This window comes from Pongo abelii, chromosome 21 (assembly GCF_028885655.2).
Source record: "Pongo abelii isolate AG06213 chromosome 21, NHGRI_mPonAbe1-v2.0_pri, whole genome shotgun sequence".
NCBI classification, from domain to species: Eukaryota; Metazoa; Chordata; class Mammalia; order Primates; family Hominidae; genus Pongo; species Pongo abelii.
In genome coordinates, this window is record NC_072006.2 from 16,949,433 (window position 1) to 16,970,763 (window position 21,331).

Consider the following 21,331-nt stretch of genomic DNA (forward strand, 5'->3'; position numbering starts at 1 on the left):
GCCTCTCAGGTTTGAAACTGTGTGTGTGACTGTGGGAGTAAATAGTCTGGTTTCCCACTCTTCATGTGTAAATGGGCACAAACAGGTGACTTTTCAGTGCCTGGGACAGAGAAGACGACCCCCCAGTGGAGACAACCGAACAGGCCCCTCATGCACACAGCGTGCCACCAGTATTGCCCAGAAATACTGTTTGTAGGAAATCGGAAAGGTAGCCGGGCCTGGCATTAATGCTAGGGTGTCTTGAGATGAGTCGAAGGAACAGCTATTCTTTTTTCCTTTGTTATGTTTCTTCCATTTCCAAGTAGATGAAGCTCTAACTCAACCTTTCACTTGTTTCAAGAGGGAGGTATCAGAACCATAACATATGGAATGAAACCTACCACTACCACCTGCCTGGCACGAAGAAATAATTTACCGTTCACGGAGAATTTCCTGTGTTTCATTTTGTCTGAAGAACTGTAACCCGACTTGAATGAACTAAGTGTCTAATTGTTGCATTATTTTTCTTGTAGAGATTTTAGTGTTTTATTACTTTCTCCAGTTTACCTCAATAGTGAATTAAGTTCCCTCTACCATCTGAAATGTTACAGTTCGATAAAATAGGTAAATTAATAAAGTCTAAAGTGCTTCCAAGCTGGGCAGAGACCTTTCTGTGCGCTGTGCTTTTATTGCTCTTCCCAGCTGATATTTATAACTGGGCCATATGTGGTTATAAAGATTTATTATGAGCCTGTGGAATAAGTTCTGTTAATGTGTACAGTAAATGTCCAAGTTTTGACTCTGTAAGCCTTGGAGATTTCTAATAAGATGAAGCCATTTTGATCATGAGCCAAGCAGTGTGCACTTGGAGCCAGGCCTCCTATTGACAAAGGGCTTAGCTATGAGCTGTAGACTCTACCCACTCTCTGTGTGGGTTTGCTAAAAATGTTTGCAAAGCTCAGGTAGGTATTTTTCTTCCTCATCACCATCGTCATCTGAGAGGGGTTGAAGTTGGAGAATCTACTGACTAAAAGTTGAAATGGAAAATTTTAAGACTACAAATAAAGATCAGACTAAAGGCAAGGCAGAGCCGCCCTGGGAATACAGTGAATGGGGCATCTGTGTCCCACTCGGGCGCCGGCCGCCTTGTCCAGCTACTGAACAGTTACTCTGAGTGCATGAGGAGGGAGAAAATTACAGGCACAGCTGGCATGAATCCACTCCCCATCCATGGCCAGTGCAAAGGAGACAAGACACTGTCTCTTCACTTTTATACACTTACTTCATTTTGTGAAACTTCTCTTGCCCTTACTATATGTGCATATTGTTCAAGTGAATACCTGCCAGTTTTAGAAGAGAAAGGGTTAGTCTGTTCTTGGCTGCTACATCAAAATACCATAACCTGGGGGCTTATAAACAATGGAAATTTATTTATCACAGTTCTGGAGGCTGGGAAGTCCAAGATCCAGAGGCCGGCAGGTCCAGTGTCTGGTGTGGGCCTGATTCCCGCTTCATAGATTGCATCTTTTTGCTGTGTCCTCATGTGGTAGAAACAACAAATGAGTTATCTGGGGTCTCTTTCATAAGGGTACTAATCCCTTTCATGAGGCTGCACTGTCATGACCGAATCACCTCCCAAAAGCCCACCTCCTAATACCATCACCTTGGGGCTGAAGATTTTAACGTATGAATTTTGTGGGAGCATAAAAATTTTGTGAGGGCATAAAAATTGTTTTATTTAGAGCCCATAGCAGTCTCTCAATAAAACAATAGAGTAGGACAGTGTCAAAAGCTTTGTAATGTGTTTCTCAACCTCGAGGGCATTACAATCACTTGGGGAACTCTTTAAAAATACTAAAAATACACAGTTTAACCCCTTTCCCCTTCCTTGAATTCTACCTGGGTATAGTTTTGTTTTTGTTTTGGAAGTTCTTCAAGAGCTTCTAATCTGCAAAACCACTGGTCTAAGAACCTCGTCTAGTTCTGACCCAAGAGTTAGAGAAATGACTTTTCATGGATGTCACATGAGGGAAAACCCAGGGCCAGACCTTGTCGTGAGGTTCCTGCACAGCACATTTCCCCTTTTCTGCATCCCCTTCTCCCATGAAGGGCAGCTCTACCTGAATAATAATCTACAGACTGAACTTTTCCCTCCAGTCTTTTTTCCAGCAGATCTGTGAGATGCCATATTAGATTGGTCCTGATTAATTAATCCAAAAGTATTTCTATTTAAAAACAAAAAATTTAAGTTTTTTTTTTTTTTTGAGACCGGGTACACAGGCTGGAATCCAGTGGTGTGATCACGACTCACTGCAACCTCAACCTTCCAGGCTCAGGTGACTCTCCCACCTCAGCCTGAGTAGCTGGGACTACAGGTATATGCCATCATGCCTGGCTAATTTTTGTATCTTTGTAGATAGGATTTCGCTATGTTGCCCAGGCTGGTCTTGAACTACTGGGCTCAAGCAATCTGCCTGTTTCGGCCTCCTGAAGTCCTGGGATTACAGGCATGAGCCACTGTGCTCAGCCCAAAAATATTCCTATATGATAATTTAATATATGAGTCTAATGTCATTAACATGAAATAATTTTTATATCTATCCAAAGTGAGCAATTGACAAAGAATTTCAGATATTCAATAATCCTAGACTGATTGACACCAGATAAATTCTAATAATCTTTCTGGCTGTACCTTTTCCCCAGTTATCAAATGATAATCCATCCTTTGAATAGAACATTCAGGGAGGATCCTAGCCATAGTTGGACAGTCTGATACTTCCTGTGAATTTTCTTTCCAAAACTTGTCTCAGATCCATCCATCCTCCCCATTTCCACTGCCATTGTCCCCTGTCCAGGTCCCTGTCCTCTCTAGAGTAAGTTATCTCAAGGTTTTACTACATCCTCCTGCAGATCCAGGCTCCATGTGAGGTTTGTCACCAGCTTACGTTGGCCTCCACTTAAAGCCTTTCAGTGACTTTCCATTGCCCTAAAAATAAAATCCAAACTACTGGCCATGCCGTGGACATTGTCAGATCTTCTCAACCCTGTTTGAAACTGCTCCCTGGTCTCATGCATGTGTCCGTTCTTCTCTCAGCTTCCTGATCAGCCCAAGCCCTCTCCCACTGGAGCTTCTGTCCATGCTGTTACTTCTGCCGAGCATGCTTTCTGCCCATGTTTTAGCCTTCATATCTCTGATTAATTGCAACCTCTTCAAATAGTCCTCTGTGGTTACTCTGCCTAATGCAATCCACCCCTTTACCATCTCTATCTCAGCCTGTGGTTTGCTCTTTCATAACACTTCCATTTGCAATCATTCTATTCATTTTCTTTATTTGGCTGTTCTCTGCTTGTTTCCTCCACTGGGATGGGAATCCCTTCACTTCAGGTACCAAGATCTTCACCATTTTATTCACAGTGCCTAAAACATGCCTGGCATGTAGATGGTACTCAAACAAAAATGTTAAATGATGAAAGAAATTTAAAAAAAAAAAGATCTTTCTAAGGTCTTTCTTTTCTCCTGGCCTTTAACTTGGCAGGCTTTATCTGCTCTTCAGAGTCACTGAGATGAGAACCAGGTGGCAAACTCTGCTTACCTTCTCCTCCAGACAACACAGAGGCATTCTTAACTCTTAACCTGCAGACTTTGGAACTAGGCACTGAACTCCAGAGGGGATAATAACACCAGCAAATGTTTAGCTAAAAAATTTACCCATACATGCCACACATTGTGCTACACATCGAGCTCTTTGGTCCTCACATCAACACTGAATTAGGAGCTATGATTATCCCCATTCTTTAGATTAGTAAGCTGGGTATCACCAAGGAGAAGTACTTGCCCCAAAGTCACGTGGCTCATATGTGTCGGAAGCAAGGTTTGTGACAGATCTTCCATGTTAAACCATTATTTTATACTCCTCAGGAGATAGTATGGTTTTATGAATATACTGCACCAAATTGGCTGGGATGACAATACTAGTTTTTAATTGGCAGCTGTGACATATTGAGGGCTTATATTAAGAATGCGAGCTACTCCAAAATGTGCCTGTCCTGCAGTTGTACAATCACATATTTTTAAATCAAAGTAAATGATTTTACATTTATTTCCTTCTAACTGCACCATGTTTATTTCACTGTCTCTTTCCTCAAGTCCTTTTGCGTATCAGTGGATGTTTAGAGTGAAAGGGGCAGGGATTTTAGAGCAAGACAAGCCTAGGTTCATGTCCCAGCATCACAGGTTAGGGATGTGTGATCTGGAACAGGTGACTTAACTCTTCAAAACTTTGGTTTCCTCCTTAGTAAAGGGAGGGTACCGGTGCATGGCTTTGTGGGAGTCTAAGAGGGTGGAAGTGTGAAGCCCATTGCCATGTGCCCGCATGCGGGGCCTGCGCCAGCTCAGTTCCACATTCCTTGCCCCACGCATTAACTAGCTCTCTCTGCTGTGTTATCTGAGATTTGTACACTCTTGATTCTTATTCTGTAGTTTTGTTTTGAGTCATCCATCAAGTACTGCTCCCAGAGGTAAAAGGCTTTTCTGAAATCTGTCTCTTCCCTTATAGACTTTCCTTTATCCCAGGAATTGACTCACACATATTTGGGATTGTAATTGTCTGGATTTGTAAGGGATATGAGTAACATTACCCTTCTGCAGCTTGGATTTTTTCTTTTGGTGGTGTTAATAGCATCACACTCTGTCTTAAGCCTCTTGGACATCTGAATAAATGTTGGCATGAAACCTGGTAAAATGAAGCATGAAGATGAATGTGTTTGTAGAGGTGAAGAAGACATTCAGAGCTGGGAGAAGTGAAAGTCTATGAATTCTCATTCCATGCCCAAAAGTGACCTCATTCCCAGAAGAGTCAGCTGCCCCACTCTTCATGACTTTAAGAATCATGAAAATGTCTCATATGGGAAAGCTCCAAAGACTGCCCAGTATTTCTAAACTTTAACGGGATGTAATTATTACCCGTGGATAAGGCCATAAATACTTTAGAAGTCTATCTCATTTGTACCGAATAATTTATCTGATTATAGTTACTCACTGTCACCTAGCTGAAGTCAGGATAGGTAAGCTTTGATGAAAGAAAAAAATTATCCCAGGAGTAAGGCAATCAGTGAAAAAAAGAAGCATGGAAAAAAGTCCAAATGTAGAAAACCAGGACAAGTCTGATTGTAAGATGGCACAGAGGGGCTTGTCAGAGCACCCAGAGATGAAGAACCAGGGTAGGAAGAAGTTAGAAAGCACAGAGGGACAGAAGTATAGGCTGTAGGTGTGGGGAGGCTTTAGGCTAAGTACTTGTCTAGAAGGACTCAGGGAAGCATAAATTAATACATAAAAACTTTGGAAACCTTTCTGGTGTCTACTCATGCTGATAATATGCATACTCTTTGACAAAACAACTTCACTCCTGAGAATTGTGTATTTCTAGCAGAAATCTATACAAATGGTCACTAAAAGACATATACAAAAATGCTCCTAGCAGCACCACTTGTAGTAATTCTGTATTCATTTGCTAGGGCTGCCATAACAAAGTACCATAGACTGGGAGGCTTAAACAACAGGCTAAAAGTCAGAGATCAAGGTGCCAGCAGCTTTGGGTCTGAAGGACACAGGCGCTGAGAGGGAGCGTCTCAGGTAAAGAAGAAGAGGGGAAGGTACGCCACTTGAGGATTCTCTGACCAAGAAGATGAGAAGATGGAGCAACTTGAAAGTATAGTTATTCTTTTGCCAACAAGAAACAAGAATAGCAATTAAAAACTCCAGGACAAACAAACACACAAAAACTAAATGAAAATCATTCTCTAAATAGAAAGCAAATTAAAAAGGGGCATGATTTTAATCATAACTATGAACAAAGCAAGAAAATTAATTTTCATGTTAGTACAAAATAGAAGGTAAACACTAATGACGTTGATCATGTAGAATTAGAGCTGATAGAAATCCTTGGCAAAGGAGATGTGGAAAGGTGGAGGCAAGGACAGGAAATAGCCTTTTCCTGTGTGGGAGACATCTGTGTCAAGTTACTGATAAGAAATAAGGCATTAATTGACTAAAATTAAGGATAAAGGCATAGGAATATTTTTTAAGCCTTTCATGGTAAACAGAAGAAAAAGAATACTAAAAGTACTGTAATTATTGAGCATTGTGAGGAAGAAGCAAGGAGAAAGAAGGCATTGAGATATCTCTCATAGTGAAGAACCAACGGATTTTTGTCTACCTTTGTTAAAATTCAAGAATTTAGTGAGTCATTTGTTAAACCACTGGAAGCTTGAGATTGGCCATGGTGGGAATATTTACATCCCAGAAAGTGAAAAAACAAACAGATTAGAAAGCAACCATGTTAACTAAAAACAGTATTGAAAAGTGAGGCAGGGGCAGGGAGGAGTTAGCAGGAGACTGCCTGTTCTTTTGTTGCTGAGTATGTATTTTTCTATACATCATAATTATTTATTATGTACTATTTATTTCTATTATGTATATCACATTTATTATATTTATCATGCTCACATATATTTAAAACAAATACTTTAAACATCACAAATAACATCTAAAAATTTTTAATAAATATTTTTGAGAGCCTGCACCCTGTGTGCCATCATGGTAGGCAAACATGCCGAATACCTTCTCTGTCAGAGCCTACTTGACCAGTAGTGAATAAGACAGGTCATTGGCCAATCACACTGTAGTGTTATGGAGGGATGCGAGCACTAGGGGAGGCATCTATTCCAGGCATTGGAAATGAGGTGGGGCTCCAGGGTAAGGCATCAGAGTTAATGACAAATGGGTACTGGGGAGGCAACAGAAGTCTTTGTGAGTTGAGGGTGGGTGGGAGGAAGGGACACTCTTCTAGCAAAATGAAGCATGTGCAAAGGTCTGGAGAAAAGAAAGGGAGTGGGGACGAGATCTGGAAGATAATAGTGTAAAGTGCTAGGGTGAGGTCGAGGCATCAGATCTTCAAGGAAAACAGGAGCTCCAGATGTTTTAGGGCACTTGATGGGACAGATTGTCATAGAGAAAGACTCTGCCAAGTTATTTACACTCTTGCATGCTGTGTCAGTGCTCATTTTTGAAAGTCATTTACTACCTCTGAAATTGGAATGCATTCTACAATTCTGGTCAACCAGGCAGTAGTAAAGATACAATCGTCATTCCTGAACATGCTCTGCAAAGTTATAGAATAAATGTCTTTGGTTAGAAGAAAAATTGAAGACAAGAATGAAAGATTCTTTGAAGAACTGCTGTATTCCCAGTGTTCTCAGCGGCACAGGGGATGATACTGTGTGGAAAAACAAACCAACCAACCGCACGGGAACATTCACGTCTCTGAGTCAAAAAGTGATCCCGAAAAGTCAAACTCAGAAGGCAAACAGGTTTTTGAAAAGCATCAACCTATTTACTTAACTTATATTTACACTTGCCCGTACACCAAAAAGTGATACATGATAAAATCTATGCCTAAAAAAATCTTTAAAAGCTCACTAATTATAAAAATTCTAAGGAATAAGAAATAATTGTATCAAATTTAATTGCTAACATTTTTCCTTTAGTGGCACATAAAATTATAATTCTTCTAATAATTGATGGCATTTCATAAATGCCAATAGAAATATGGTGTATATCTATATTCTCCTTTATAAAAATGGAATTAAATTTATATTTCTCATAACCTGAATAAATATATTTGGACTCGAATCACATTAACAGCAGGTGTTGAAACAACAGCAAAAATGTATCAGGCTAACCTCATTCGCAAGAACACTCAGTGGGAATACTTCATTCCGTGATTCTCCATGTTCTGTGTTGAGAGTTACTGCAAACCCTTCTCAGATGGTGGGAGCCGGAGGGAACTTGGCAAAGAGGCTGCGCCATGCAATCCACTCCCCATTCGTTCCTGACAGTGTCTATGGGAGAATGAAAGTTCTGTCCCACTTGTATGCTTTCTATTTGTGAAACAATCCTAGGTCTTTGTGTTCCTTTTACCCGATTCCCAAACTGAACAAACCCAAGTACCAACCATTCCCCTTGGATTTTTAGTCAACTGAAGATTCAGAGAGCTGCTCTCTTGGGGAAGAGGCTGTGGACATGACGTTTGCACATGCAGCATATCAACTTGCAATACTTTTCCCCTCATGTGGGGGCTACTCCCAAGGAGTTTATTCTAAACCCAAAGTACATTAGTTGCCTATGGCACCTTAGAAAAATAAACTATCCTGGGGTCCCTGGCCTTGGAATGTCATTTCCTTTATGATATGTGTCTTTGAAAGGCAAGGAGTGGCAGTAAGCAGAGTGATATAAACATGGGGCCTGGGCTTTAATTCTGTCTGCCCTCATCCCTTATGAGGTGTATGATTTAGAGGGCCCAACTTAACTTCTCAGAGCCTTGATTTCTCCACTTCAAACTAGAAGGAAGAATGCCTCTTTTGCAGGCTAACACTGAGGATTAAATGAGGTCACACACATAAGGCATATTCCACAGTTCTTTATGCAGAAAGTGCCTCACAAATGGTTCCTGCCATTTAACACTGGAAACAAGAAAGCAAAGAGGCTGAGCATAATACATGATCGTGCACTCTTAGTGATGGGAAAAGACCTTTAAAAAATTATCTAGTCCAGTCTTCATTCTACAAACGAGGAAAGTGCAATGCTGGCCTAGGCAGGGACTTTCATAAGGACAAAAGAGAACTCAGTGGCCAAGCTGGGTTGAGCATAGCCCTCATGCCTTTTGGTTTAAAGCTTTCTCCATTTGCTTTGCAGAACTTCCTATAAGTAATAGAGCAACCACAGATGGAATTTGACTAGCTGGATTTTTTTTAAATATCACAGCCTGAGGAAATGTCGCTCAATCATTGAATGTTTCTGATGTGGACCAATTTCAGTCAAAGACAGTAAAAACAGAAAGCCTCAAATTTCTTCTTATTTTAAATTAGAATTTTAAATGTAAAGCTTAGGTGAAGGAAGGATGGGAATTTGAATTTAAAAGGCTGAAAGAAAGAATACCAAAGAATTAGAAGATAAACATTTTGTCTTTCAAAGGGAAATAATTCTTCATTCTGTTTTACAGCCAACCATAACTCGTAAGATGAATGACGCTTTCTGTTAGTGTCATGCTTTTCAAGTCACATAAAAACCTGGTTTTGCATGAGAGGCGCTGCTGAAGCAGCCCTTGTCAGCGGCTGTGTCTCATTCTGCAACACATAGTGTCCCAATTTTCACTGGCTTCCTCTGGAACTGAAGCTGGGTGCACAGGTTTATCAACCGTCTGACTCTCACATACTAAACTCCCGCCATGCCAGAGGGGAACACCTCTCATTCCCACAACTCCCCAACCCAGACCACTCCCAGCATGGGCTGGATCATTTTGACCTTGGACGAGGTGGAGAGAATGTCATTTCCAAGAGTTCCCTCACTTGTCTCCCATCTCCATAAATGTTGCCATATATAGATAATGCTTATACTTTTGTTTATTAGTTTTGACCGTAACTATTTTTATTAGGTTCCTAAGTGACAAGATCAGGACAAAGACAGGTTCATTATGCTAGTTAGATATTTTCGTAAAGTATGATAAAATAAATGAAAAGGAAAACAATACCTGTTTATCTGAGATAGAAGAAGTGTTTACAAGTTGTTATGCTGCATTCTAGTTGTGCTAGGGGTTACAGGGATGTATACATGTGTTTATGCTCATGGAACTGTACACCAAAAAGAAGGCAATTTTACTGTATGTTAATTACAAAAAGAAAGCTATTAAATCTTCCTCAATTCCTAGAAAAATATAAGTAAACATTGTTTCCCATACAAACTCTTGTGAAGAGTTAACGAAACTCATCTGGCTTTATTTCATGCAAGACTTAGAAAGGCTAATAGTACGAAACTGCAGATCAAACCATAGCAAGTCGTGGAATGGAGGGCAACATCTTCAAGTTGGCCAGGCCAGTACAGGCGATGAGTGCAGCTGCTGGGGGGCAGTGGGGGGCAGGGGGTAATGTGAGTCTGCAGGGCCCCAGGATGCCACAGCCCCTCCGGAGCAGTCCCTGGAGAAGCTGCGTTTCCTGTCCCTCGTGGCCAGTGAGATCTCCCTCCTGTTCTCGCCCTGTGATCTGCTGGTATTTCTTTTTGAAGACTTAGGTTATGAAGTCTTGGTTTCAGAAACAGGAACAAAACAAAGCAAAAACAACTTGATAGCATTCAGCACAAAGTAAGGCAACTCCCCACTATGATGTTAAATTGGGTTTTGTGTTTTTTTCAGCTACAAAACCAGAGTCATATATCTGATGGACTCAGGAATAAAAAGGAGTCCGGATTAAGAAGAGTAAAGACAGATTACTGATGCTGGCAAGACCCAGGCAGACTCACTCTGTGCACACTATCTGACTGTCCCATTCGCAGGGCCAGATATTTTCTCTTTGTTACTATTTTCGCATGTGTCTAGGAAATATTTGGGTGGCACTGAACTCACAAGACCTGAACCTTGTAGCAGATGCTGCTTCCCCTGGGTGTACTCACTTCTACATGCTGAAGGGGGATGGCTGCTATGGCTTAAGTCTCTGCCTAGAGGCTTATTTCTAGGCCACAAGGCAATGACAAACAGAAAGTTTATAGAGAAATATCACTTTTTGTTTGTTTATTTGAGATGGAGTTTCCCTCTTGTCGCCCAGTCTGGAGTGCAGTGGAGTGATCTTGGCTCACTGCAACCTCCGCCTCCCGGGTTCAAATGATTCTCCTGTCTCAGCCTCCCGAGTAGCTGAGATTTACAGGTACCCACCATCATGCCCAGCTAATTTTTGTATTTTTAGTAGAGATGGGGTTTTACAATGTTGGCCAGGCTGGTCTCGAACTCCTGACCTCAGGTGATCTACCTGCCTTGGCCTCCCAAAGTGTTGGGATTACAGGCATGAGCCACTGTGCAGCCCTAGAAATATCACTCTTTAGTCTACATTGTCTCCCAAAGCTCCCCAGAGGAACTGAGCTTCCACTACCTACAGTGCTTGTTGGCAGACCTTTTGTAGCTTTCTGCCCTATCTCACAGGATCCTCTTTCCCTGATCAGAAATGTCTGGGGTTATCTGCCAACTAAACTTCTTGCTCTTGAATCTGAGCCTCAGGTTGTGTGTCTGGGGCAACCCAGGCCTAAGATAGCTATGCATATTAAGCACTCACCCACAGAAATGCACACACACGCATATGCATGCACACATTCACTCATACATGGATACTTGCACACATGCAGACATAGACACATAAGCATATATATGCTCTCCTGAACACAATATTCATGATCTCCAATTCCCATGGGTCATACTCCTGGCATTTGCTACAGAAAGGGCGGCACAAGCGCTGTGATCCCTCCCTCAAATACTCGCATCTGGAATTTGGCTCCTTTTCTCCCTGCTTAAATGGTATAGTGCAGGTGATAACTGCGTAGATAAACCTTTGTAGTTAGAAAGAATCTAAATGTTGGTGTCTGTAAGCACAATATATAAATGAGTTTGGTTTTTCCTTCCAAAATAACTGATCTTTTACTTTAAATATAATGTTAGCCAGCTTTGAATCCAGAATATTTACATCTTGCAGACTGTGTCTTGCAGCCTCTGAATCAACTGACAGGGAGCATCCGTCCCTGCGTGCAGGGCTGCTGAAAGGTGGGAACAGAGATAAAAGACAGGAGATGGGAAGAAACAAAGGGAGCCAAGATATTTCATAGAATGCTGCAAGAGACATTCGTTTTGATCTATTTGGACTCCTTCAAGGCGGGATCCAGAGAAAGAAGAATGGCAGGTTGGAGACCACACCCCCAGATTGTCTCTCCTTTGTACTGCGATAGCGGAACTGCCATTCCTAATCAGAAACATGACCAGGAACATTGGCTCGTACCTCCCAGCTGTATTTGCCTGCTGGCATGATCAACCACATCAGAATTTTAAAAAGCTGTTGTACTTTGCATTGGCTTTTCCCTGTTTTAAACTGCTGAGCATTTATTGAAGGTTTACTATGTGCCAGGCAATGGGATAAAGTCCTCTTAAGAGAGCTGATTCAAATTATTCTCCCAAGGAGCTCTCCAGGAGAGCTGCTAAAATAGTTCAATTTATGAATGAGAAAGAAAGCAGATGCTTAAAAGGATTAAGTAATTTGGTCAAAGCCAACAGGAAGTGCCTGGTGGAGACACCAGGTCTTTCTGAGTCTAGAGCTTCAAATTTAAATTACAATTCCAGTTGCCTCTTGAAAAGCAGCACACTCCCTCTCCCTGCGCACCTTAGCAGCCCTGTGGAATGTACTGTCTCTAAAGAGCATGCCTGTTAAAAATGGCTACAGTGCCAATAGATGTGCTACATATGGGGTATAGACAAGACACATTTCCTGGAGCAGCCGCTATTGCTCAATATTGACATGTCATTTTCATATTAAAGCAAGTGTACTGTGGCTGCTGCTCCTTGGATTCATATCTTTTGGTTCTAAGTTTGCCCTCTTTCCAGTGCATCATCTCGCTAGTAGGTAGTTCAGCGTCCTCTTCCTCCTTGCCCAGACCTTCTTTCCTTCATAGTTCTTTCCCTATCCTCAACTCCAGTTTCACAAAGAACTTGTTCGTGGTCACACAGCCCACAAGTGTCTTTCTGTTATTTAGAAACATGCACCAGGACAAGGCCACAAAGCAAGTCTGCAGCCTCTGCTACCCAGGATAGGCTGCATCCTCCTGTGCAATGCCCACCATATGCTCTGCAGTCCATGGAAAACTCCAGCATTTAACATGGTGGGTGTGATCCCTGACACAGAAATCATTATTAAACAACAAATGGCATTTGTGAATATTCAATTGCAATGTTGTAAGAAGGAACATGAAAGGCAAGATTTGGAAACAGGTTTGGTTTGGGCAACCTGGAAGGCTCCTGGAGGAAGTAACATTGAACAAGACTCTCACGGTTTGGTTGGTGGAGGAGGCACCAACTGAAAACGGGGATGTGGGTTCTAGTTCCGTGGTTCCTAACCCTGGCTGTGCATTTCAATCATTGGGTGGATTTTTAAAAACTGCCCAGGCCGCACCTGAGACCAATTATATTGAATCACTGGGGCGGACTTGGATATTCCTACTTTAAAGCTCCCCGTGGACAGACAATGGACAGACACACCAGCAGGAGGCCATTCCAGTCCTCAGGTAGGACAGGTGCAGAAGTGACAGGAAAGCTGCAGGGAGTCCAAAAACATGGGGCAAATGGGAAGTGATAAAAAATCGGACCCCAGGATAGCTTGGATAACGAGTTGAGGGAGGATGGGTCAGGCACGACTCTTCAGCCTGAGTAACAGGAATGATTTGGATTCTGTTTGCTAATTGATTTGGTTACATCCATTATGAAAATGGAGAGCTCTCAGCAAGAAGCTCACCTGGAACTGCAGTAAACAGCACTGCTTGCGCTGGGCCCTCCTGTCTGCTGGGAGCAGGACTTGCCTGTAATTACCTCCAATGTGGAAAAAAAAGAACTTTCACATCCTGACTCTAAAATTCTCTCTTCGCCCCGTGTGTCAGTACATAAACTTTAATTCAGACATTGGCAGTACTGTCAGCAGCTCATATGTCATCAGCGGAGGGCTTGGAGGCTCCGCGTGCCAGGGAGCAGGTGGCTTCTATTGCCTTCCTGGAGGTCGGGATCCCCCTGGTTTGCTGAAGCCTTAAAGGCAAGTCTTTCTCGAGGGTGAGAACAGAACCTGAAAGACAAGACTTTGCCTCTGGTCTCTGTTCAGTGGCTGAGCAGTCCAGCCCAGGTGTCCCACTCCTAGTGGGATGCAGATGTCTCTCTGCACACCTGGGAAAGTGTGTAACCATGACCACGTGAGGCCCGGGGCTGGATCTCTCAGGGACCCTGCTGACAGCCCACAAGCCCAGGGGGTCGACCTGGGAGAAACCACAGAATATTACCCTTGCTCTGCATGGATACAGGAGCTAACAACAAGTAGAAGTGCAGATAGGAAAACTCCCTTCCCATCCTCCTTGGGCAGTAGCCTCTCCTAGCCTACCTCTCCCCATAAGCTATCTGCTGGTGTCTCCTGGGTTGCTTGAGGTAGCATTTAGAGGGGTTGGCAAATGTCGCTATGAAGAGCACAAGCCCGTTCTCCATAGGAGCTGGCCTCTTAGGCCTGTTTTCTCCTATCTCTCGCTTTCGCTTTTTGAAATGTGATCCTCCCTGGTAGGGAAAGGCAAACAAAACATCCAATGCTTATAAAAATTAAAGTTCAGCACAAGCTGTTAATGAATTGAACTTGCTTCACACATACATTTATAAACTCAAAACAGACCTGGCATGTCCTCACTTAACTTGTCAATGGGCAACGGGATGGGAAGCCTGAACTCCAGATGGACATGCATAGGCCATACAGGAGCTGAAGAAAGCATCCAACAAAACCATCTGAAAAAGTTTTTCAACATAAGATAATATAGCTAGTGGAAAATGATGCTGAATAAAAAAACAGAATTATTTTTAAGGTTTTGAAAAGTCTCTTAGGTATGAAACAGCCTTGGTTTGGTGCTATATAGTTTATGAGCCTGAAAATGAAATTACAGGACATAAAATACAAAAAACCTAATCAATATCACATAACCAGGAAGCTTGGAAATTTAAAGGACTTCTCTTGTGCTAACATTTGAGGCCACAAATACCAGAATATGGCATATGCAGAGGAAGTCGGTGTTCATATTATGCTCAGGTTACCTCGGCCAATGGGAGCATTTCTTCCATCAGCTCAATTGTGAGGCATGCAAGACAAGTATTGATTTCTGCTCCTTTCCCTGCTCCTCCTCCTTCCCCTTCCTCTTTTTAATAGCAGGTAAGCTTACTGTTAAATGATCAATTCTTTCATGATTTGAAACTTGTGGATGCTTCCTGGTCTTAAACATGAGCAATAAATTATTAAGAGACATTATGTTCTCTGAAGACACCGAGAGAAAAAATTCTCCCTTTCCTTCATTACAGGAGATAGCTTGAACCTCTACCTATCTGTCCCTCTCCACAGTCCTAGGTCTCAGGATAGCTTTTGTAGGTTGGGACTTTGGTGAAAAGGCTTGGCAGCAAATTTCAACTATCACAGTATGACCTTAGACACGTCACTCCCTAAACCTCAGTTTTCTCAACTAAAAGTGGAAGTAGTTCTCTACTCAAATATTAAACCCTTAGAGACACCTAGCCTAGCCACTCCATCAATAATAGCCTATCTCCCCTCTTTAAAAAAAAAAATTCTTAATCTCTTTTATGCTTATCATTGACTTCTTTCTTTCCTTCCTTTTCTCTCTCTCTTTCCCTTCCTTCCTTCCCTCCCTCCCTCCTTCCCTCCCTCCCTCCTTCCCTCCCTCCCTCCTTCCCTCCCTCCCTCCTTCCCTCCCCTCTTTCTTTCTTTTCTTTCTTTCTTTCTTTTCTTTCTTTCTTTCTTTCTTTCTTTCTTTCTTTCTTTCTTTCTTTCTTTCTTTCTTTCTTTCTTTCTTTCTTTCTTTCTCTCTTTCTTTCTTTCTCTCTCTTTCTTTCTCTCTCTTTCTCTCTTTCTTTCTTTTTGAGATGGAGTTTCACTCTTGTTGCCCAGGCTGGGGTGCAATGGCATGATCTCTCAGCTCACCACTACCTCTGCCTCCCAGGTTCAAGCAATTCTCCTGCCTCAGCGTCTCAAGTAGCTGGGATTACAGCCATGCACCAGCATGGCCAGCTAATTTTTCACTTTTAGTAGAGACGGGGTTTCACCATATTGGTCAGGCTAGTCTCGAACTCCTGACCTCAAGTGATCCTCCTGCCTCAGCCTCCCAAAGTGCTGGGATTACAGGCATGAGCCAACGTGCCCAGCCATTATACTGTATTTTTGTTTGTTGATTTGTTAACAATAGAAATTAAACTCTGTGAGTGTTGTGTTCTCAATCTTGGAACAAGGCCTGGCCCCAAGTAGTCCTTAGTAAGAGCCAGCTTAATGGATGAATAGTAACTCAATCAATAACCATGTTTTGATGAAAGTAAGCAAGGATCACTGCAGGGGATGGTGACACATATGGGCAGAGAAGAGGAATCAAAGCTTACAATGGAGAAGTGAAAAGATTGGTCAAAGAGTTAGGAGCTAAGTCAGCTGAAAGTAGTGTCATGGAGCCGAGTGTCCATGGAGTCATAGACACTACTGAAGAAGGAGTTGTTGAGAGACCCCTGGCTTAAAAGGCATTATTCTGGCCCCCAGGTGTGCATCTAACATTGATGAGTGTTTTTTTTTTTTTGTTTCGAGTGCTTGTTAGGTTAAAAAAACCAAATGCTGCAGAGAATGTAGCAAGAATGAATTCAAAGATTGTAGTCTCTGGGAAAAGTGGGGCAGGCACAGCTGACACCTGTACCCTGCCAGCCCCCTCCCAGTTCACCTGCTCTGCCATCCACATTCCCAGTACATCAACGGCTGCCTACTGCAAATGGCTTCTTGTGTTCTCTGCCAGAGGGTTTTCTCTGACTTGCTCCTTCACAGACACAAGCGACTTGGCAGGTCAATGGCGCTAACACCCCTGAAAACAACAGGTGGTGGATGGGAGTCACAGGGTCAAGGCCCCAGGCTCCCTGTCCTCTGCTGGGCGACCCTGAGACGAGTCTATGAGACTCCTCAGAGTTTCCTGGGCAGAACGCAGCCAACCCTGGTGCCCACGCTGTAATCTGCTCAGTCACAGATGCGTCATGGGCCTTTCTCCTTGTTCTCTTTACCCTCCTTCCTGCCTCCCTCCCTCCTCTGCACTTCAATCCACTGCATTCCCCATCTCACCTCCCAGAAGAGGTCACCTGCCCATGTTCTTGTCTTGGGCCTGCTTTCAGGAAGACCCACACTAAGAATATACACCGAAACTGATAGCCTAGGATCCATGGCATTAAGTCAGGAGCACAGAATTAATGTTGCCCAAGATAAGGATTTCATATTTCTGGGGAGGATGAGATTACTCTGGCCCATAATGTTTCAATGGAGGAAAGATTTTTATGGCAGGACCCTGAAGGATGAGTAGGATTTTCATAGTGGTATATGGTGAAGGTATATAGTGGTATATGATGAGACAAAAGGGGAAAATGTCAAAAAGGAGAGAAGATGAGGAAAAGAGGGCTTAGAGACAGAAACTTGATATTGTGGTGAAGAAGTCAGTTGATATATAAAATTGAAGAAAATCCTGGAAATATTTGTTGGGGGTCTGAATGTAAACGGTCTCCCAGCTTAGCTAAGATTTAGGAACTTGAACCCTGGGAAACTGGGAGCCATAGAGTTTTTGAACAGTGGTTTCACATGATAACAGGAGAGATTTAGCATTTGTTGGGGAGGGTGGGAGCCCGGTAGACAAGAGAGCGAAGAATAGATGTTAAGGTTCTGCATAGGGTGGTATCTCTGCAAATGCACAGACGATTAAACCTGAGGGTCTGTGGTGGGGACCACAATGCACCACCCAAGTCCCCCATTACGGAAGGTCTTGTGGTCCTATCTGCTAAGAGGGCTGGGGCAGACACCCTTCAGCTCTCAGGAGTTTCAGGGTAGGGGAAGAGCTCAGAGAAACATCTCGCCCCAAACCATATCCTTTTCCAGTGGCCCATGTGTAATGACTGGTCACTCTGGGAGTATCAAGGACTGGCCATCTCTGCCCAGCTTGAGTCAACTAAGAAAGACCACGCTAGCCCATCACTGAGGCTTTATTATCCAAGACTGACCCTGTGCAAGCCTCCCAGCTCCCATTCTCCTTCTGCCCACTGCTGCTTCCTTTCCCTCTTTCCATAGGCAATTGATGTGTTTTGTTTCAGATATGTTGAGTTTAGCTCTAAAAGCTCTAAAGAATCTGGGTGATTCGGTGTTCCCTAATGTAAAGACAATTGGTTTTACCCTATTTCTTCTTGCAACAGTTCTGCCTTCATGGCCACAGATCAGAGGACTGCAGCCCTCATCTGAGCCAATTAAAATCCTTCACTGGGATTTCCTAATTTGAGAGGAAGAGTCATTTTCTTTTCTCATCCTGAAGTTGCTGATATAAGCTCCAGACTTCCTGGGGGCCATGTAGGTGGAATTCCAAGATGCAGCCTGTATGACCCTCTCTGCTCCCCAGTGTGAGTGAGACCTATAAATATGATGGGATGTTACTCCTGTGGTCAGGTTACATTACACAACACTCCACTTTGGCACACTGCAAAAAGAGAGGGACTCTTCTGTTATACTTAAAGAGACTGCCACATGAGAGAGAAAGCCACTGAGGGTGGCCTCCACTGGCCGAGAGTGGCCTCGGGCTGCAGCCAGCAAGAAAATGTCGGGTAAGTAACAGCTTCTCCGTGTTGCTTGTCTTTGCATGCCTCAACCTTCCTTCTTGATTTTCTCAGCTGTGCACACACTTTAGTAAAGAGTCACATCATTAAATTCTCTTTGGTTAAAACTTTTGGAGTACAAGTAAATTTCCTACCAAGGCCTGAAATGATCCAAAACTTATCACACATCCATGTGGGGTGAGCATGAATCTTTGTCCAGAAACTTGGGAATGAAAATCAAGTCCTGGAACTTAATTTTCTTTTTTTCAGTTAAATTAAATGTGACTCTGGGATGCCTGAGATTGGCTGGCAAGAAACCCAGTGAAAGCCATTGCTGGGCTCTCTTTGCACCCCTCAGGTCTGTACAAAGCTTGCAGAAATATCATGCTCAGCAAAACATTTGTAGGTCCCCTCTGTCTTCAGGTTACGGTGGTCACCTTTGTGATTCCTACTACCAGTGCACCTCTTGAAGTCGGGAGGTCCCGCCATGCTGAGAGCTTGGCCAGCTTGAGCCCTAGGGCCCAAGTCCAACCTTCTGAGGTGCCCCCACAATCATGCTCTGGCTTCCAAAGTTCCTGTCATCCTCTGGTCCCAGGGGCCAACAAGGGAGTGAACGATAAGTCCTCGCCACTCTTAAAACCCTAGATGTCTTCCTGCTCTCAGTCTCAATTTAGATATCCAATTTTGATGCTGCCTCTATGAGTTTCTCTTGAGTTAGGAAAGGTTAAGGGTTTGGACTGGTTCCTTGGTGAAGAGAAGAGGAGAAAATCCAGAAAGATCAAAATACAGAGGGGATTGAATATCAGGTTTGCAACGCCTGATGAAACTTAGACAACCCACAGTGTACTCTGTTACTTTTGGTAACTTCTGTGGAACCAGACAGTGTTCTCGCTTTCTTAGAAACAGGTATTGAAAGAGAACAATAGCTGCTGAACCCAGCAAACCCTCCGTATGGCAGGGCACTGTGGGAATCCCCCAGCCTGCTTGGCAGAAAGAAGCCTGGGAGAGTTCACAGACAAACCACAAAGATTTTTTTCCCTGTCTTCAAGAAAGGGTCAATTCAAGATTTGATTTAAGGATCATTTAATGGCACCAACTGAAGATATGCTTATTTAACTTAATTCCATTTTTTGGAATACAGTTTATTTAATGTTCTTTCAAGTGGAAAAAATAAGAAACAAATAACATTTGAAAAGTAGACTTCTATTTTGAAAAGTTACATGATGGTTAAAAGTTTCTCCTCTCCATTCTAGGGACAGTAAAGAACAACCCAATTATAATAATAATTTTACTTAAATACCATTATGAAAAGATTTGACAGGAAATCACTATTAGGCTGCCATTATTGATAATTTTAATAATACTTAAAGAGAGCTGTGTGTATAGTAAGCATTACACACGTATGCATTCAAAGGCTCTGTTATTCCATGTGGTCTATGCTGACTAGGTCAGCATAATTATGTGACTTGGTCTCCAAAGCTAAAGAAAAAATGCAGTTTAAAAAAGAATGCAGTTTCTCAAGAAAATGGTTAACAAATTCTAAAAGAAATGAAAAGGCAGAGAAGTTCCACACTAAATTTCCCACTCTGACTCTTAGCCTTTTGGAGGGGACAAGTCCTAGTTTCTGCCTTCATAGAAAGCAATGTGGGACTGCAGATGGGTGGCCACTGCACCTCCTTCTGGCCTCTGGCAGTGGGGTGGGGTGTGGGGGTAAAGAGCCAGGGGCATTTTTAATGTAATTTAGTCCACCTTGCCAGGGTATGAAAGAAAACTGACTTTAGCAGATCTAGCCATGTGACTTTGGACAAGTCACTGAACTCTCTAAGACTTCATCTTCCCCATCTTCAGCTCTCATTGTCTGTGATTTGCATGATTCCACCTTTCAAAGAACATACAGCATGGTTCAAAAACTTTGAAGTTAGATAAGCTGGTTCAAATCCTAAAGCCAGCTCTTGAGTGCTGTGTGACTTTGGGTAAGTTATAGAACCTTTCTGGGCCTCAGTCTCTTTACCTTTTAAATGAGGCCAAGTGTGTACATGATGCTAATTAAGTGAGACAGTCCATGTGAAGGCTTAGCACAGTCTCTGGCATTCAATAAGAACACAGTGAGTGAGTTGTTTTTCTTCTTGTCATTTTAGGGGTTGTAGCAATAGTGTTTTTGATCGCAGTGGGTTGTTGACTGCCAAGTGAATGATTATACATGGACATGGAAGATGAGATATGAAAAAAGTCACGTGGGTCAGAGTCTCATGGTCAGCTACCATGGCAATCCTGAAAAGCTCCTCTACCTGAATGGCCTGGTCTTGCAATAACTCCCCTGGAGATACAGTTCCCTTTCTAAACCTTGGAACTCCACATATTCAACCAGTTGAGTCAACCCCCAATGGAGTGAGATCAGGCATCTTCAGTGACCTTAAAAAGCCAGCTTGACTCTCTAGCCAAGACTCAGAGGGCTGGAGCCAAATCAGAATTACAAAGATACAGAAAAGAATGCGTGGTCGGAAAGCTGCAGTTGCAGCCTCAGGAGACACTGGTAGAAATGCTGTTCGGGAGAACGTGTGTGGATCTGGTGGGCTAGGCACCCCAGGCAGCCCCCTGGCCTGGGTGAAACACTCCTGCTTGCTCTTCCCTTTACCAAGGAAGCTTCGGGTAAGAGCGAACTTTACCTATCCACTAAAAAGGCAGAGAGAGGGAAGGTCTGGTGGTCTGACACGCATCTACTGAGGCAGAAATGGAGAATGTCTCCCACATCCAAGCATCTTAGGGCCTTAGTAAGAGGGGGGTGATGTCTGAGGGCCTGGCCATGGGCTGCCCTTAAGACAGGTGGCTGGCCAGTTGGCCAAATGGCCTTCCACTCGTGACATAACAACCTGGAAGTGTTCCCTCTGCCTTTGTTCCCTTTCAGTCAAGTAGTGGCACTCTTAATAGAGAGAACAACACCTTGGTATGAATTGATTTGTCATATTTTTGACCAGGCCCTAAGGAAGGGCTCAGCGACACACTTAGGAGGAAAGGGTAGGAATATTCACTCCTGGTGACAGTGAGGTTTGGGGTCTGATGACTGATAGTTTCCCCCAACTTTTCTGCTCATCTGA